Source organism: Oncorhynchus masou, chromosome 17, assembly GCF_036934945.1.
Source record: "Oncorhynchus masou masou isolate Uvic2021 chromosome 17, UVic_Omas_1.1, whole genome shotgun sequence".
In the NCBI taxonomy this organism is placed as follows: domain Eukaryota; kingdom Metazoa; phylum Chordata; class Actinopteri; order Salmoniformes; family Salmonidae; genus Oncorhynchus; species Oncorhynchus masou.
In genome coordinates this window covers 33,239,798-33,248,399 of record NC_088228.1, presented here as the reverse complement: position 1 = coordinate 33,248,399, position 8,602 = coordinate 33,239,798, and positions in this window count along the sequence as shown.

The window sequence follows — 8,602 nt, the reverse complement described above, 5'->3', positions numbered from 1 at the left end:
GGTCTGTCATAATGTAATAGAGACAGTAGATCTAGCTGTTCTGTCATAATATAATAGAGACAGTAGATCTAGCTGGTCTGTCATAATACAATAGAGACAGTAGATCTCGCTGGTCTGTCATAATATAATAGAGACAGTAGATCTAGCTGGTCTGTCATAATACAATAGAGACAGTAGATCTCGCTGGTCTGTCATAATATAATAGAGACAGTAGATCCAGCTGGTCTGTCATATTATAATAGAGACAGAGACAGCTTATCTAGCTGGTCTGTCATATTATAATAGTGACAGCAGATCGAGCTGGTCTGTCATAATACAATAGAGACAGTAGACCTAGCTGGTCTGTCTTAATATAATAGAGACAGTAGATCAAGCTGGTCTGTCATCAAACAATAGAGACTGTAGATCTCGCTGGTTTGTCATATTATAATAGAGACAGTAGATCTAGCTGGTCTGTCATAATATAATAGAGACAGTGGATCTTGCTGGTCTGTCATAATACAATAGAGACAGTAGATCAAGCTGGTCTGTCATATTATAATAGAGATATTAGATCTAGCTGGACTGTCATATTGTAATAGAGAAGGTAGATCTAGCTGGTCCGTAATAATATAATAGAGACGGTAGATCTAGCTGGTATGGTCTGTCATAATACAATAGAGACATTAGATCTAGCTGGTCTGTCATATTAGAATAGAGACATTAGATCTAGCTGGTCTGTCATAATATAATAGAGACAGTAGATCTAGCTGGTCTGTCATAATATAATAGAGACAGTAGATCTAGCTGGTCTGTCATAATATAATAGAGACAGTAGATCTAGCTGGTCTGTCATAATATAATAGAGACAGTAGATCCAGCTGGTCTGTCATAATATAATAGAGACAGAGTAGATCTAGCTGGTCTGTCATAATATAATAGAGACAGTAGATCTAGCTGGTCTGTCATAATATAATAGAGACAGTAGATCTAGCTGGTCTGTCATAATATAATAGAGACAGTAGATCTAGCTGGTCTGTCATAATATAATAGAGACAGTAGATCTAGCTGGTCTGTCATAATATAATAGAGACAGTAGATCTAGCTGGTCTGTCATAATATAATAGAGACAGTAGATCTAGCTGGTCTGTCATAATATAATAGAGACAGTAGATCTAGCTGGTCTGTCATAATATAATAGAGACAGTAGATCTAGCTGGTCTGTCATAATATAATAGAGACAGTAGATCTAGCTGGTCTGTCATAATATAATAGAGACAGTAGATCAGCTGGTCTGTCATAATATAATAGAGACAGTAGATCAGCTGGTCTGTCATATTATAATAGAGACAGTAGATCTAGCTGGTCTGTCATAATATAATAGAGACAGTAGAGCTGGTCTGTCATAATACAATAGAGACATAGATCTAGCTGGTCTGTCATAATATAATATAGACAGTAGATCAAGCTGGTCTGTCATCTGTCATAACAATAGAGACTGTAGATCTAGCTGGTCTGTCATATTATAATAGAGACAGTAGATCTAGCTGGTCTGTCATAATATAATAGAGACAGTAGATCTTGCTGGTCTGTCATAATATAATAGAGACAGTAGATCTAGCTGGTCTGTCATATTATAATAGAGACATTAGATCTAGCTGGTCTGTCATATTATAATAGAGACAGTAGATCTAGCTGGTCTGTCATAATATAATAGAGACAGTAGATCTAGCTGGTCTGTCATAATATAATAGAGACAGTAGATCTAGCTGGTCTGTCATATTATAATAGAAATTAGATCTAGCTGGTCTGTCATAATATAATAGAGACAGTAGATCTAGCTGGTTCTGTCATAATATAATAGAGACAGTAGATCTAGCTGGTCTGTCATAATATAATAGAGACAGTAGATCTAGCTGGTCTGTCATAATATAATAGAGACAGTAGATCCAGCTGGTCTGTCATATTATAATAGAGACAGTAGATCTAGCTGGTCTGTCATAATATAATAGAGACAGTAGATCTAGCTGGTCTGTCATAATATAATAGAGACAGTAGATCTAGCTGGTCTGTCATAATATAATAGAGACAGTAGATCTTGCTGGTCTGTCATAATATAATAGAGACAGTAGATCTAGCTGGTCTGTCATAATATAATAGAGACAGTAGATCTAGCTGGTCTGTCATAATATAATAGAGACAGTAGATCTAGCTGGTCTGTCATATTATAATAGAGACAGTAGATCTAGCTGGTCTGTCATAATATAATAGAGACAGTAGATCCAGCTGGTCTGTCATATTATAATAGAGACAGTAGATCTAGCTGGTCTGTCATAATATAATAGAGAAAGTAGATCCAGCTGGTCTGTCATAATATAATAGATACAGTAGATCTAGCTGGTCTGTCATAATATAATAGAGACAGTAGATCTAGCTGGTCTGTCATATTATAATCGAGAGAGTAGATCTAGCTGGTCTGTCATAATATAATAGGGACAGTAGATCCAGCTGGTCTGTCATATTATAATAGAGACAGAGACAGCTTATCTAGCTGGTCTGTCATATTATAATAGAGACAGTAGATCTAGCTGGTCTGTCATAATATAATAGAGACAGTAGATCTAGCTGGTCTGTCATAATACAATAGAGACAGTAGATCTAGCTGGTCTGTCATATTATAATAGAGACAGTAGATCTAGCTGGTCTGTCATAATATAATAGAGACAGTAGATCTAGCTGGTCTGTCATATTATAATAGAGACAGTAGATCTGCTGGTCTGTCATATTATAATAGAGACATAGATCGAGCTGGTCTGTCATAATATAATAGAGACAGTAGATCTAGCTGGTCTGTCATAATATAATAGAGACAGTAGATCTAGCTGGTCTGTCATCAAATAATAGAGACTGTAGATCTCGCTGGTCTGTCATAATATAATAGAGACGAGCTGGTCTGTCATATTATAATAGAGACAGTAGATCTAGCTGGTCTGTCATATTATAATAGAGACAGGTAGATCTAGCTGGTCTGTCATAATATAATAGAGACAGTAGATCTAGCTGGTCTGGTCTGTCATAATAGAATAGAGACAGTAGATCTAGCTGGTCTGTCATATTATAATAGAGACAGTAGATCTAGCTGGTCTGTCATAATACAATAGAGACAGTAGATCTAGCTGGTCTGTCATAATATAATAGAGACAGTAGATCCAGCTGGTCTGTCATAATATAATAGAGACAGTAGATCTAGCTGGTCTGTCATAATATAATAGAGACAGTAGATCTAGCTGGTCTGTCATATTATAATAGAGACAGTAGATCTAGCTGGTCTGTCATAATATAATAGAGACAGTAGATCCAGCTGGTCTGTCACATAATAATAACAGAGACAGTAGATCTAGCTGGTCTGTCATATTATAATAGAGACAGTAGATCTAGCTGGTCTGTCATATTATAATAGAGAAGTAGATCTAGCTGGTCTGTCATAATATAATAGAGACAGTAGATCTAGCTGGTCTGTCTGTCATAATACAATAGAGACAGTAGATCTAGCTGGTCTGTCATAATATAATAGAGACAGTAGATCTAGCTGGTCTGTCATAATATAATAGAGACAGTAGATCTAGCTGGTCTGTCATATTATAATAGAGACAGTAGATCTAGCTGGTCTGTCATAATATAATAGAGACAGTAGATCTAGCTGGTCTGTCATAATATAATAGAGACAGTAGATCTAGCTGGTCTGTCATATATAATAGAGACAGTAGATCTAGCTGGTCTGTCATAATATAATAGAGACAGTAGATCTAGCTGGTCTGTCATAATATAATAGAGACAGTAGATCTAGCTGGTCTGTCATAATATAATAGAGACAGTAGATCTAGCTGGTCTGTCATAATATAATAGAGACAGTAGATCTAGCTGGTCTGTCATATTATAATAGAGACAGTAGATCTAGCTGGTCTGTCATAATATAATAGAGACAGTAGATCTAGCTGGTCTGTCATAATACAATAGAGAGAGCAGTAGATCTAGCTGGTCTGTCATAATATAATAGAGACAGTAGATCTCGCTGGTCTGTCATAATATAATAGAGACAGTAGATCGAGCTGGTATGTCATATTATAATAGAGACAGTAGATCTAGCTGGTCTGTCATAATATAATAGAGACAGAGACAGTAGATCTTGCTGGTCTGTCATATATAATAATGTCTGTCATAATATAATAGAGACAGTAGATCTAGCTGGTCTGTCATAATATAATAGAGACAGTAGATCTAGCTGGTCTGTCATAATAGAGACAGTAGAGACTGTCATAATATAATAGAGACAGTAGATCTAGCTGGTCTGTCATAATATAATAGAGACAGTAGATCTAGCTGGTCTGTCATATTATAATAGAGACAGTAGATCTAGCTGGTCTGTCATAATATAATAGAGACAGTAGATCTAGCTGGTCTGTCATAATATAATAGAGACAGTAGATCTAGCTGGTCTGTCATAATATAATAGAGACAGTAGATCTAGCTGGTCTGTCATATTATAATAGAGACAGTAGATCTAGCTGGTCTGTCATATTATAATAGAGACAGTAGATCTAGCTGGTCTGTCATAATATAATAGAGACAGTAGATCTAGCTGGTCTGTCATAATATAATAGAGACAGTAGATCTAGCTGGTCTGTCATATAATAAATAGAGACAGTAGATCTAGCTGGTCTGTCATATTATAATAGAGACAGTAGATCTAGCTGGTCTGTCATAATATAATAGAGACAGTAGATCTAGCTGGTCTGTCATAATATAATAGAGACAGTAGATCTAGCTGGTCTGTCATAATATAATAGAGACAGTAGATCTAGCTGGTCTGTCATAATATAATAGAGACAGTAGACATCTAGCTGGTCTGTCATATTATAATAGAGACAGTAGATCTAGCTGGTCTGTCATAATATAATAGAGACAGTAGATCTAGCTGGTCTGTCATAATATAATAGAGACAGTAGATCTAGCTGGTCTGTCATAATATAATAGAGACAGTAGATCTAGCTGGTCTGTCATAATATAATAGAGACAGTAGATCTAGCTGGTCTGTCATAATATAATAGAGACAGTAGATCTAGCTGGTCTGTCATATTATAATAGAGACAGTAGATCTAGCTGGTCTGTCATAATATAATAGGGACAGTAGATCTAGCTGGTCTGTCATATTATAATAGAGACAGTAGATCTAGCTGGTCTGTCATATTATAATAGAGACAGTAGATCTAGCTGGTCTGTCATAATATAATAGAGACAGTAGATCTAGCTGGTCTGTCATAATAGCTGGTCTGTCATATAATAGAGACAGTAGATCTAGCTGGTCTGTCATAATATAATAGAGACAGTAGATCTAGCTGGTCTGTCATAATATAATAGAGACAGTAGATCTAGCTCGTCTGTCATAATATAATAGAGACAGAGACAGTAGATCTAGCTGGTCTGTCATATTATAATAGAGACAGTAGATCGAGCTGGTCTGTCATAATACAATAGAGACAGTAGATCTAGCTGGTCTGTCTTAATATAATAGAGACAGTAGATCAAGCTGGTCTGTCATCAAACAATAGAGACTGTAGATCTCGCTGGTCTGTCATAATATAATAGAGACAGTAGATCGAGCTGGTATGTCATATTATAATAGAGACAGTAGATCTAGCTGGTCTGTCATATTGTAATAGAGAAGGTAGATCTAGTTGGTCTGTAATAATATAATAGAGACAGTAGATCTAGCTGGTCTGGTCTGTCATAATACAATAGAGACAGTAGATCTAGCTGGTCTGTCATATTATAACAGAGACAGTAGATCTAGCTGGTCTGTCATAATATAATAGAGACAGTAGATCTAGCTGGTCTGTCATAATATAATAGAGACAGTAGATCTAGCTGGTCTGTCATAATATAATAGAGACAGTAGATCTAGCTGGTCTGTCATAATATAATAGAGACAGTAGATCTAGCTGGTCTGTCATATTATAATCGAGAGAGTAGATCTAGCTGGTCTGTCATAATATAATAGGGACAGTAGATCCAGCTGGTCTGTCACATAACAATACAGACAGAGACAGTAGATCTAGCTGGTCTGTCATATTATAATAGAGACATTAGATCTAGCTGGTCTGTCATATTGTAATAGAGAAGGTAGATCTAGTTGGTCTGTAATAATATAATAGAGACAGTAGATCTAGCTGGTCTGGTCTGTCATAATACAATAGAGACAGTAGATCTAGCTGGTCTGTCATAATATAATAGAGACAGTAGATCTAGCTGGTCTGTCATAATATAATAGAGACAGTAGATCTAGCTGGTCTGTCATATTATAATAGAGACAGTAGATCTAGCTGGTCTGTCATAATATAATAGAGACAGTAGATCTAGCTGGTCTGTCATAATATAATAGAGACAGTAGATCTAGCTGGTCTGTCATATTATAATAGAGACAGTAGATCTAGCTGGTCTGTCATAATATAATAGAGACAGTAGATCTAGCTGGTCTGTCATAATATAATAGAGACAGTAGATCTAGCTGGTCTGTCATAATATAATAGAGACAGTAGATCCAGCTGGTCTGTCATAATATAATAGAGACAGTAGATCTAGCTGGTCTGTCATATTATAATAGAGACAGTAGATCTTGCTGGTCTGTCATTATACAATAGAGACAGTAGTTCTAGCTGGTCTGTCATAATACAATAGAGACAGTAGATCTAGCTGGTCTGTCATAATATAATAGAGACAGTAGATCTAGCTGGTCTGTCATAATATAATAGAGACAGTAGATCTAGCTGGTCTGTCATAATATAATAGAGACAGTAGATCTAGCTGGTATGTCATATTATAATAGAGACAGTAGATCTAGCTGGTCTGTCATAATATAATAGAGACAGTAGATCTAGCTGGTCTGTCATATTATAATAATAGAGACAGTAGATCTAGCTGGTCTGTCATAATATAATAGAGACAGTAGATCTAGCTGGTCTGTCATAATATAATAGAGACAGTAGATCTAGCTGGTCTGTCATATAATATAATAGAGACAGTAGATCTAGCTGGTCTGTCATAAATAATAGAGACAGTAGATCTAGCTGGTCTGTCATAATATAATAGAGACAGTAGATCTAGCTGGTCTGTCATATTATAATAGAGACAGTAGATCTAGCTGGTCTGTCATATTATAATAGAGACAGTAGATCTAGCTGGTCTGTCATAATATAATAGAGACAGTAGATCTAGCTGGTCTGTCATAATATAATAGAGACAGTAGATCTAGCTGGTCTGTCATATTATAATAGAGACAGTAGATCTAGCTGGTCTGTCATAATATAATAGAGACAGTAGATCTAGCTGGTCTGTCATAATATAATAGAGACAGTAGATCTAGCTGGTCTGTCATAATATAACAGAGACAGTAATAGTCTGTCATAATATAATAGAGAAAGTAGATCCAGCTGGTCTGTCATAATATAATAGAGACAGTAGATCTAGCTGGTCTGTCATAATATAATAGAGACAGTAGATCTAGCTGGTCTGTCATATTATAATAGAGACAGTAGATCTAGCTGGTCTGTCATAATATAATAGAGACAGTAGATCAGCTGGTCTGTCATATTATAAAAGAGACAGTAAATCTAGCTGGTCTGTCATAATATAATAGAGACAGTAGATCTAGCTGGTCTGTCATAATACAATAGAGACAGCAGATCTAGCTGGTCTGTCATAATATAATAGAGACGGTATATCTAGCTGGTCTGTCATATTATAATAGAGAGAATAGATCTAGCTGGTCAGTCATAATATAATAGAGACAGTAGATCAAGCTGGTCTGTCACATTATAATACAGACAGAGACAGTAGATCTAGCTGGTCTGTCATATTATAATAGAGACATTAGATCTAGCTGTTCTGTCATATTGTAATAGAGAAGGTAGATCTAGTTGGTCTGTAATAATATAATAGAGACAGTAGATCTAGCTGGTCTGTCATAATATAATAGAGACAGTAGATCCAGCTGGTCTGTCATAATATAATAGATACAGTAGATCTAGCTGGTCTTTCATAATATAATAGAGACAGTAGATCTAGCTGGTCTGTCATATTATAATCGAGAGAGTATATCTAGCTGGTCTGTCATATTATAATAGAGAGAATAGATCTAGCTGGTCAGTCATAATATAATAGAGACAGTAGATCAAGCTGGTCTGTCACATTATAATACAGACAGAGACAGTAGATCTAGCTGGTCTGTCATATTATAATAGAGACATTAGATCTAGCTGTTCTGTCATATTATAATAGAGACAGTAGATCTAGCTGGTCTGTCATATTATAATAGAGACAGAGACAGCTTATCTAGCTGGTCTGTCATATTATAATAGAGACAGTAGATCTTGCTGGTCTGTCATAATAGAATAGAGAGAGTAGATCTAGCTGGTATGGTCTGTCATAATACAATAGAGAATAGAGAGCTGGTCTGTCATAGTATTAGATCTAGCTGGTCTGTCATAATATAATAGAGACAGTAGATCTCGCTGGTCTGTCATAATATAATAGAGACAGTAGATCGAGCTGGTATGTCATATTATAA